An 11,613-nucleotide genomic window follows, 5' to 3' on the forward strand; every position below is an offset into this window, starting at 1 on the left:
TGCCTCTTTAGCGTCACAGATAAATCAACACACGGTCCACAAAAAAATGATCTATTTGGTCTGTTCTGCCAAGTCCCTCATCCAGACATTGATCACAGCTCCACTGATTATATCTTCAGATGCATTATGCAGAAGAAGCTCCATAAATAAAAGCGATTTGGCCGACACAAATCTGCACAGTGCTCGTGTTTTATTGATATTTTGCATGCAGATGGCGTTCAGCCCTCAGACCGCTCACCACCTCAGCTCATCTCTCAGGGTGTCACCAGGACCTCAGCCTCACCTCTTCAATCTCAACTTGTTTTGACAAATAATAGACACTGGATTGGCTGTAGCAACATGCACTGCATGTGTGAGAGCGCCAAGCTGTTGTTCTGTGATACAACAGAAAGTTCAAACAGAAACAGGAGGAAATTTAAATATGTTTGTCGCTTACATAATGTAAAAATAGCATCAAATCTGTTGCAATAAACAATAAACCAATTAATCGTATGATAAATTAAAACTGACTCATTAAATTCCACTTGCACAAGTTATTGTTTTTCTTTGTTTCTACCAAAAACTGGATGATAAAAGTCTTCAGTCTGGTCCTTTAGTTTAAACTAAACCTCGTTTTGAAGGACAATTTTGTTTATAGTGACTTCATAATTTATTTGTTGTTTTGTTTATTTATTTTGTGTATTTAAAATGTCTTCCAGTTCCAGTGTGAAATGTTCATTTGAATTTAAAGTTAATTGATATTCTAGAAGGTTTTTGAAACGGCTCTTTTTCCAAACGCCAAAAAACATTAATTTATTAATGAAAGAGCGTTTGGGCTTTTTGTAGAAGCAGTGGAAACCAAAATGGAAGTGTAAAAATGTACAAAAGAGAATTTTGCATAATGTCCCCTTTCAACAAATAGATGGAACTGTTTTGTTGATTCGATTTGACTTCAGGGTTCAACAACTTGAGTCAATCGTTGTCCGTCTGTCTGGCTTTCTCTGCTACCTCATTCTGACAAACACACAAGTCAGGATTGTTTTGTATTATTTTGTTTTGGTCTGCATCCTTTGGCAGCATTATGAAAAGTAGATTCTGTTATTTTTACAAAAACATGTTTACATTTTTCAGTGAGGGAGTTTTCCAGGGCGAAATGAGAACCAGCTGGAAACAAACACCAAGAACTCAGAGAGCATTAAAATATTCTGACAACAAACAAACAAACAGTACAAGGTTACATTCAGTGTTTTAACCGTACCAAAATATGAATATTTTGGTATGAATCCATATGTTAGAGGTGAGATTTTGTGCATTTCTGAACGGTACAAAGTTAAAAAAACAAACACTTAGCCAAAGTAGAGCATTGAGGAGAAGTCACACACTCATATTTTCATGGCATTATATTAAAAGTCAACAGTAAAAATGATTATCTGAGAATATTTCCCAAAGCTATTGGCAATAACAGCGATACAACGTAATTACAGTTGTAACAGCCTTAACATCTGTTCTGACATTCAGGTCGCAAGAAGAAAAAAACTACTTACAATCAAAACGTCATTTAAAACCAGCTGATGGCAAAGTTTATATCAAAAAAAGCAGAAAGTCTGGAGTGGAATAATTTGAATCACCAGTGACTTAAAAGCAATCAACATATCAATGCATCGGCTGAGGTTAGTCACATACAGTGGCTGCGCTTCCATTACAAATGTGCGCAAAACTTTGTCGATATTCAGCTGATGCCAAAAAAACACAATTTAGTAATTGTGGTGTTTCTATTAAATACGAAACGTAATTAAAATCAAACATGAATAAAATCGTTATCAGATCCTCCGACCACTTCCTGTCATCGTCTTCTTTGTCGTTTCTGCCAGTAGCAACATCCGGCTGTTGATCATGCTCTGCGAAAAATTGTTTCAGTGAAATGAAAACTACCTTATCCTAACGCCAAAACTATTTACTGGAAATCGAGAGTTGTTTTTTTTATTTGCCGTGCTTCCATTAAGTGAATGTATTTTCTAAATGTTAGATGATTTTTAAAAAAAATACTTTTTAATATTTATTACCTTTTGTTACAACCACTAAGTAAAATCTATTTATAAAAAAATTCTAACTTTTTGATTCGAACAGATTTATTAAATAACAAAATAACCTGTTTTATTTATATACTGACATAAAACTCTGCCGTTAGTTTACACACAATTCTCTCTTAGTTTACTATAAAGTTAGCATTTATCATTTAGTTGATAAATTTATCATTTATCAACTAAATGATAAATGATAAATTTATTCGTTGATAAATACTTTCTGCTTATTATACACTTTAATAAATTAGAACTTTTAGGCTTTCGATTTTGGTTACATCTGTTATTTTTGTTAATTTTTTGACTTCTCTCAGATTTACAACCAAAGTAAATGTGCTAAGCTAGCGCTAGCGGGAGAAATGGCTCATAGTCTATTACCAATAACAAAAAAATCCTGCAAACCTAAAATCAGATGTTTTGTGAAGAAGGAAGTTGCCTCAGTCTTCTTCAAAGGGTTTTGTGTTGTTTCCTTTATTAGTTCTTGGTGCAGCGCCCCCACAGGCCAGGAGGGGAACAAGATTTTCAAAGGGTTTGCTTTGTTTGACAGTGCAGCTGAAAATGTAACAAATGTTGCAATTTTGGTCCCCAATGGAACCGAGTCTACCAGACTATCAGGTATGAAAACATAATAACTGAAACCTCTTTGCTTTCAGTTGAAAATAAGGGTTGTTTGTTTTTTACAGTGTGTTTTGTTCCCTTCAGTGTTACATCAACTCTTAGTTTAAATTCTAGACAGGTGGACTCTGCTTGCTAAAAACTCAACCTCTAACTGCATTTGGCTGCTCTGACTTTTACGCAAATCTGAAACTTCGGTTTTACTTTATAAATTGGAACAATCTGATGATTTTGTGGGAAGTTTTAGGTTGGATGTGAGGCAGCGGAAAACAATTCATTCTGAAAAATAAGAAATGCAAATTCACCCAAAATCAGAGCGGTATTTAAACCATGACAACCTGACAGAAAAGGAATAGTAACCACAATTTTGTAGAAAAAAAAATGTCTTAGTTCAGCATCAGTAAAAAAAACAAAACAGCTTTTCTTGTCCCTTTTCTTTTGTATTTGACTTGAGATGACAGCATGTTTTCTATGGAAAAATGTGAAGTGAGCACTGAAAATAAAAGATAAATTCTGCTGTTTATTTTAGTGTGGCTAGAGGTGAGTGCTTAGGCTCAAGATGAAACTGGGGCTTGGGGAGAAAAACAATACACCTGTGGACGTGTTGAGTAAAAGAAAGGGGTGATTGGGAGCCTGAGGCTGAGGAGCGAAGGGCAAAAGTTCAGAGTGAAAACTTGTTGGAGAGAAGAACTGATGCTGTAGATCTGTGTGCTGTCAGCTCTGTTACGTCCTCCACATGTCAAGTCCTTCACAGTAAAAATGGAGAGGAATTTTTACCTTAACACACCTTTTCATATGCACAGAATTAATATTGTTGACATACAAACCATGATCACTTCAAATATTTGTAATAAATCAGAAATATGTCTAGATGCTAAAATATGAGTGAATATTCTGAGTTTTATTTTTCAGTTGATGTTTTTGTTGGTGTAAATAACAGTAAACCCTATAGATATGTTGCACTTTATTGTTTACATGCAGAAATAATGCGCATGCAAACAACACTGGAGGACAAAAAGACGATTCTTTTACTTCCTGTCGTCTTCTTCGTCTTTTCCTCCAGAATCTGTTTTTGAAACTTTGGTCAATAAATGCCCGCTTCCGTGTTACATAAATTAACCCACTTTACCCACTCCCAGAAAACATAAAAAGACATATAAAACATTTTGTAATAACCTGTCCAAAATGTATTATACTAACATTAATATTCTCCAGAACTAGAAACCTGAACATTTAGAAAAACCAACATCTATTTTATACAAACTTGTTGCACATGTGAAGGCACTGTGAACGTCGGTCGGATCGTCTTCTTTGAGTAGCAGCAGAAACGTCTCCCAGTGGTGATTATCCGAATTAGTTCATTTAGGCAAAGCATTGGAAATCTATGAGAGCAGTACACAACGTCGCTAACGGTGAATGGTTTGTCTAAGACTATTGTCTTAGACAAATGAAAACACAAAACCCAGCTGGACCAGATTTATTAAACATTTCTCTGTCAAACTGAGCCTGACGTAAAAAATCCTCTTCCTGGACAGTGACATTTCCAGGTGATTGATTGCAAACAGAGGACGCTAAAGCAGGTCTGTAGACGGGTTAAAATTGTACAGGGAAAAGTTATAGATGTGTATATATTATATTATTGCATATATAGGGAAAGACGGTTACATTTAAAAGATGTTTGCTGCTGTCGCTGCTGCTGATGCGGCTGTTAAACCAGCTGCCTTTAAGAGTAATGGCTGCTCACTGCCACATGCTGCTCATCTGTCTTCTTCCAGAAGATTCCCACATTATTTCCAGCTTAAATTTTAATAAAAAAAATCATCTTGGGGAAGTGACAACATGGCCGTTCTGTTTGTGTGGAATTCATTATTTATATTTGATTTCTTTCTGAGTAATTTATCTGTTCATTCCCAAATCTGACTGTTACGACAATGTATTAGTGCCGTTGTCGATTAAAAGAAATTGTCTTGAAAAAACAAGGAAATTTCTGAGTGTGAAAAGTCAAAAATTTGCTAAAATTTTGTTTGAGGTACATCTCAATTTTCTAGAAAAAGACTTCCAAAAGTTGGACATTTTTCATCCTCTGAAAGATTTTACTGGCAACTTTCTGAGATTAATTTAAACCTTTATTATTATTTTTCTACCAAACTTTTCAAAATCAGTAATACCCCTGTTTTTTCTGTTGTTTTTTTATTTTCTTTCTGAGATTGATATGAAAATTAAAGTTTTTTCCTTGCACATTTTCAACATTTAAAGCTTGGAATTTTCTTTATTTTTTTAATCTAAAATTTCTGAGATTAATCTCAAAATATCTGGGCTTTTTGTGGCAAATTTCTGACTTTTCAAACTCAGATTTCTTTGTTTTTTCTAGACAGTTTTGGAAGAAATTTGCTTCCTTTGTCCATCTCCAATGACACTAATACATTGCTGCAAATTTTCAACTTGTGGACCTCAGAAATGTCGATGTCAATGATCTTAATCTCAAAATGTATTCTTTTTTCTATTTATAATGGCCACTGAATCAACATACAGTGGACCTCTGCCTATTTGTTGCTCAGGGTTTGTGAATCGGCTTATTCAGATTTTTCTTTGTAAAGTAAATTATCCACAGAAAAATGTATTACCAATGCATATTTTGCTAAGTTGCATTTCAAACAATGGCTTGTCATCTAAAAACATTTTTAAAAATATATTTGAAGGAATTCACATTCCGTTTTTGCTTTTAAGAGTCTTTCTGTAACTACTGAAAATAAGTTTAACTATTTTTTCCTCACAGCTCCTCACAGGCTGCAAAAAGGATAAAACAGTTAAGGAGGACAAACAATAGCTTAATAAGCTTTTAGAATATGTTGTGAAAACATGCAGACACTCAACAAATGGTCAGTTATAAATATGCAAAGTTGTGGTGTCTGCAAAAAGCTCAGTGTGTTTCTGTGTAAAACATTTGTTTCCATAATCACTGCTACAAAGCTAAAGGTTACTCTTTGCTTATGTTGTCGACCATATATATATATATAGACAGTTTTTTGTTTATTTGGTATTTTTAAGCAGGGAAAATATATTCTCTGTTAATGCATGAATCGAGTGCTATAAAGCAAAGCACATGAAGAAAAGGAAGTGAGAAAAAAGCCCAGAAAGCCAAGAAAATACTGAAAATATGTTTAAGAAAGAGAAAGTAAAATCTTTCATCTGCTGAGGAAAATATAAACTTTGATTCTTGACACCTTCATGTTTGTGTTAGCGCATTCCTTAATTATTGGAATATATAAGTATAATTTTTAGCCGTATAAGTGAAATAATCTGCCAGTGGAACTAGAACTGGGTTGCTAGGTAACGGGCGTAGCTTGGCTAGGGTTGCTAGGTAACGGTGCAGTGAAATAATCTGATAGTGGAAATAGTACTTTCTTCATCTATATTAAGGGAGTATTTACTTAAAACAAGCTCATGCATGTTACTGAAAAGTTACTTGTATATTAATTTTGTCTTATTTCAAGTGAACTAAGATATTTACAGTAGTAAGATTTACTTATCTTACTGATTTATTTATTTACTAAATAAATTTTTTAGACAAAAATAACTTGATAAGATTTTATGTTTTTGCACTTTAAAAAAGTATATTTTTAAAGAAGTTACATCACAGTTTCCTCAAACATTTAAACTCTCAATGTGTACAAAGCAGTTTGCACCAGTCTGATGGTTAAATAACCTAAATAACAAATTACAATATACTCTTTGTTGTAGAGCTCAGTAAAAAGAAGTTTTGAATTGAAAAACTTGCTTAACTTAAATTAACTCCCACCACTACTTCTTAAAAATTTAAATAAAAATAAGTATGATGGGTAGTATGCGCTTTGGTGGTGCAGTTTTTCCGGGTGAATATTTGACTGTAATAAAAAAACTCGTCTGTTTTTAGAGCTTGGTGTCATTTGTGTGGCAGCGTTTGGCAAACAGCTTCTGAGCGGCAGGTGGTCGTGGTTTATTGGGATGGTTATTAACTCCCGGCAGGAGGATTTTCAAGCAGGTGGCTACCGGGCGACGGCATGGACTGCCCCTTCGCTTTTACCTCCAGTATCACCATCGGCGGATGGCAGCTCGCTTGGCGCAGGCAGGACTCCGGCGTCCGTCGGGGCCAGAGGTGTCTAGCTGATGGATAAGTCTGTTGGGTATTTGAGCATCTAAACTAACTATGATTAATGCCTCGGCATCAGGTGGATCACAAACTGCAGATGCATGAAATTAAGTTTAATCACAGTTTGTACAGCTGACTTGTTCCTGTTTTGTTGTACTTTGATGGACGAGGTAAATATATCAGTTGTTGATTTAATGGATCTTCATGTGGATGTCGAGTGAAATGCATGTTAGTCTCAGCGAAGAGAGAAATGTGCAGTTTATTCATATACAAAGTGTAAAAAGGTGAATGGTTAAACTTCCTTGAACTGGTTAGGATATATCTATGGGTTAAACAAAGCATGTTGATGACTTTTTTTTTTTTTTGCACAAAATCATGATGGGAAAATGAGATTCTCTGCCTTTATGAGCTCCTCTCAGAATGAGATGCATGTTAGGGCCATTGTAGAAAAAAGGAGCAATAAAGTTCCACCAAGAAACTGAGACATTTTTAGATTAACCTCAGACATTTTATACAAAACAAGATTTTGGGGAATTTTCTAGAGACATTTCTGAGTTTGAAATGTTGAAGATTTGCTGGAAAATGTTTAGAATAAATTTCAAAAGTTGAAAGTTTTCGACTTTTGAAAATTTTTAAAATTTCCACAGACTCAGTTTAGAAATTTCCTTGTTTTTTCTAGGAAATCTCTATTCTAGATTAATTTCACAATTTGAGCTAAGTTCTAGGAAATTTTCAATATTTCAAACTCAGAAATGTCCAACATTTTTATAGGAACTTTCTGAGATTAATCTAAAGTCTGAGTTTTTTGCAGAGATTGACTCCACTTTTTCTCCCTCACCTTCGATGGTCCTAGTACGCCGTCATAGTTTTACAGGCTCTTGTCACTTTAAATTCAACTAAGCTGCTGGTCAATCGTGCTGGAACTCAGCTTGGGTTGCTAGGTAACAGGGCTAGGCTCCGCTGGGGTTGCTAGGTAACAGCGTAGCACCATGGAATGTGACTTAACACTAGGGAGGTTTTTGAAACATCCCATTTACCAGACACCAAAAAACATTAACTTATTGCCAAAAAATAAAAATGTCTAGATATGATTATTATTATTATTATTATTATTATTATTATTATTATTATTATTATTATTATTACTGTTTTGAGTGCTTTGGCTGTTTTTAGAGGCAATTAAGACCCAAATCAAAGTACAAAAAATATGCAAAATGTTAACTTTGCATAATAGTCCCCCTACAATTGTCTTTCCTTTTTACAGAGTTGGAGCTAAACTTTAGATAATTATTTTTATTTTACATGTTTCTGTTGGTTTAAGATGTGTAAATGGAACTTGCATAACTAACATTTTGAAATAAATTCTCAGCTGAAGAGAGACTTCAGGAGAAGTCATTTTCACGGTTGCCTCTCTTCTAACAGCTCCACCTTATAATTGCCCTGCCTGATGTGAACTTGATAAATATTCCTTTAAGCCACATTAAACTGCAAGATTTTATGCGGGCTGACTCAAAGTTGCATATATCACACTTAATGGAGTCATAAGATCTCATGCAATATTCATATTCATACTCACATCCAAGCAGCATTGTCAAAATACACTGAGCAACTTTTTACATATTGTGTTTTTCCTCTGTTGAAGTTTTCTTTTCTGGCTGGTTAAAACCTACGGCTGTTTTTCCACCTGATAGTTCAGTAAACTCAACTCGATTGGAGACCAAGATTTCAGCATTTGTTACATTTTCAGCTGCCGTGGTTTTCTTTCACACTGCAGTGAGTCAAACGATCCAAACTAGTTGGAAAACCTGTTCCCCTCCTCACCTGTGGAGGCAGTGCACCGAGAATCACTGAAGAAACAACACGAAAACCTCTGAAGACACCAGTGACGTGCGGTCAGGGGAGGCAGGTGAGGCAGTGCCTCACCAGCCATCATGGAAAGAAAGAAAATATATAATCATAAAGTAATTTAAATTGTTATATTCATCCGGTGGTTTGTACTAAAAAATATTTATTTTTCATGTAGCTTCACCAATTTCGATTTTTATTTGCTCAAAATCGCTGAATTTTCTTATTTTCCCATTCAAATGCTTGGAACGATGCCGGTGAGGCAGCAGCGAGCTCTGCCTCACCTTGGATTGCGCAACCCCTGGCTCTGCGCTGGCTGCTAAGCGGAGAGAGCATGTTGCTGTACGGCGTCAATAAAATGGTTTAAACAAATTTAATATGTGAACTTATTTCCAATAATTTAGCTTATGTATATAATGTACAGTGCTTTTTGTCACCAACTGTGTTTGTGTAACGTGTTTCGTGTAATGAGCGATTATAAACGGCAGAGAACAGGTTCGAGGTGAGGCAGGCAGTTCTCTTGCCTCATGGCAGGGGGCGCTCAAGATCCCAGACGTTCGTCTTGTTCACTCCTCAACTGCCGAGTAAGTGATAGCGAGCTAGGCTAAACGATTCGGGAAGCAAGTCAAGTGCAGCGATAGATTATAATAGAGATAGTGATTTTTTTCCTCTCGCTTATCCCGACTTTCGACATGGATGACTACATTACAACACTAAAAAGGTTTTCTCAAGTGGACTTTCAATCGAAGCAGGAGATAATAACCAAAGGAAGACCAACGCCGGAGCTGAAAGGTTTGTATGTGTAAGGATGCAGAAGTGAAACATAACCTGTAAACTGCTGTCAATCTATGCATCTATTTGCAAATCTGATTCTGATGACGTCAGTGCCTCACCAGCTATGAACCTCACCGCACGTCACTGGAAGACACTGAGCGCAACTTTACAAAATGTAAACAAAAATGGTCAATAATTCCTTAATATTAATTTTAAAAAGTACTAATTTCATTGACAAATTATTTAACTTAAAACAAAACATTTTTTCCCATTTTGGTAGTGAAATAAACCACTATTGGAACTAGTAGTTTTTTATTCATTATTGACTTAAAATAGCTTCCATATGTTGCTGAAAAGTTACATGTAAGTTGGTTTTCTCTTATTTCGAGTGTACTAACATATTTACACTAGAAACTACTTCAACAAAAATACTTGGTAAGAGTTTGTATTTTTGCAGTATGGTACAGTTTATTTATTTTGTATTTGTGTTGTTTACTTTTAACTTCATGGCATAGAGTATACTCCAGCCTTCTTTCTTCCACATTTTTTTCAAATAAAATATTAAAAGAATTTTAATATGACATCATCTGAATGATGTCATGGTGGATCATGTGCCCAGGGCACCAAGCAGGCTAGGACCGCCCCTGTATGGCCACAAATGTAGAGCGGATTACCGTAAAACGATGTGTTTTTTAGTTTAACAACTGTGGATGCTCCTTTCTTTGCTCTCCAAATTAATTTACAGAATGAATGCCCGCCTTTATGCTGCTGAGTGCAGCATAAAGTATTGCTGGATCTCACGGTCCGCTGCCTCACAAGACGAGCGGCGCATTGAGGGGAGGCCTGAACATTGTTTACTGTTTTACTCAGCGCTCTAAAAGCAGCACCCTGTAAAAGAGACACTGCAGTAAAACAGTAATTTACAGTGACAAAGAATACCCTGTTGGTTAATGTTTTGGAATAAAAGCTTCAAGGCAACGGTGTGAAATTAATCTGTGAATTTACGGACAACTGCTGAAGTTGAAGGCCTTTCCTTTGAGGAATTATTACATCAGGTGGAGTTAGTGTCGGCCATCTGGAGCTCAATTAATCAACCTGTTGTGCTTCAGAGTCTACAGTGTAAAGGGAGATTTGTTTTAATTTAACTGCATGGTTAAGAGAAAATTTACACTCTGTCTTTCAGGCATGTTTTTTAAATTATTATTATTATTATTTCTGGCCTTTATTCTGTTTTTCATAATTTGAACTGTAATATACAATATTTAAAGAACGTAAGCTGCAGTTTGCCAATTGAATGCTGAGTGAATTGTGTTGCTCTGGGTAATTATAGCATTAATCAGAGAAACAACCAAAAGAAGGCTCACATTTCAGGTTTCGATTTGTAATTTAAAACAATGTATAATTTTACTTTCTTTTCTTAAATATATGATAAATTGTATATGTATATAGAATATGACGTCCACCAAAAAAAGTCAAAAAAATGATGTGACTTCAAACTGAGAATTATAACTTTTTTCTCAAAATTATGACTTTTGTTCTCAAAACATTAAAGGCAGAATCCATAGATCAGTGTCAACATTCAGAGAAAAAATAGAATTCTGAGGAAAAAGTACAAATCTTGAGAAAAAAAGTTTGAATTTTGAGATTAAAGTTAGAATTATGAGATTAAACTGTTACTTCTGAGTGGAAATAAATCTGAATTCAGAGGGAAAAAAAGAATTCTGAGATTGAAGTCAGAATTGTGAGGGAAAAATTCAGATTCCTGAGAAATATTCTGGGGAAAAAAGTTTTAATTTTGAGATAAAAGTCAAAATTCTGAAATTGAAGTTTGACGTCTGAGGGGAAAAAGTCAGAATTTTGAGGGAAAAAAAGCCTAAATTCTGGGGGGGAAAGTTTGAATTTTTAGATTAAAGTCAGAATTCGGGGGGAAAAAAGCCAGATTTTTTTTCTTCTTTGGCCCTAATCCTCTTCCATACTGTGATGGTCCTTCTCATAAATTCCCTTGCAGAGATACAGCAAAGTTTAAAATGTAGAAAGGTTATGAATGGTTTGAAATGATCACAGTTTTACTTGAACTCCTCCAATCCGCCTGGTCCATCCTGAAGTTAAAAACTCCCTTGATTCCTGAGAAAAGCACCCAGAATGTCTCCTCACCCACTTATCTAAAATTCAACTTGAACATCACCATTC

Source organism: Xiphophorus couchianus, chromosome 9, assembly GCF_001444195.1.
Source record: "Xiphophorus couchianus chromosome 9, X_couchianus-1.0, whole genome shotgun sequence".
NCBI lineage: Eukaryota > Metazoa > Chordata > Actinopteri > Cyprinodontiformes > Poeciliidae > Xiphophorus > Xiphophorus couchianus.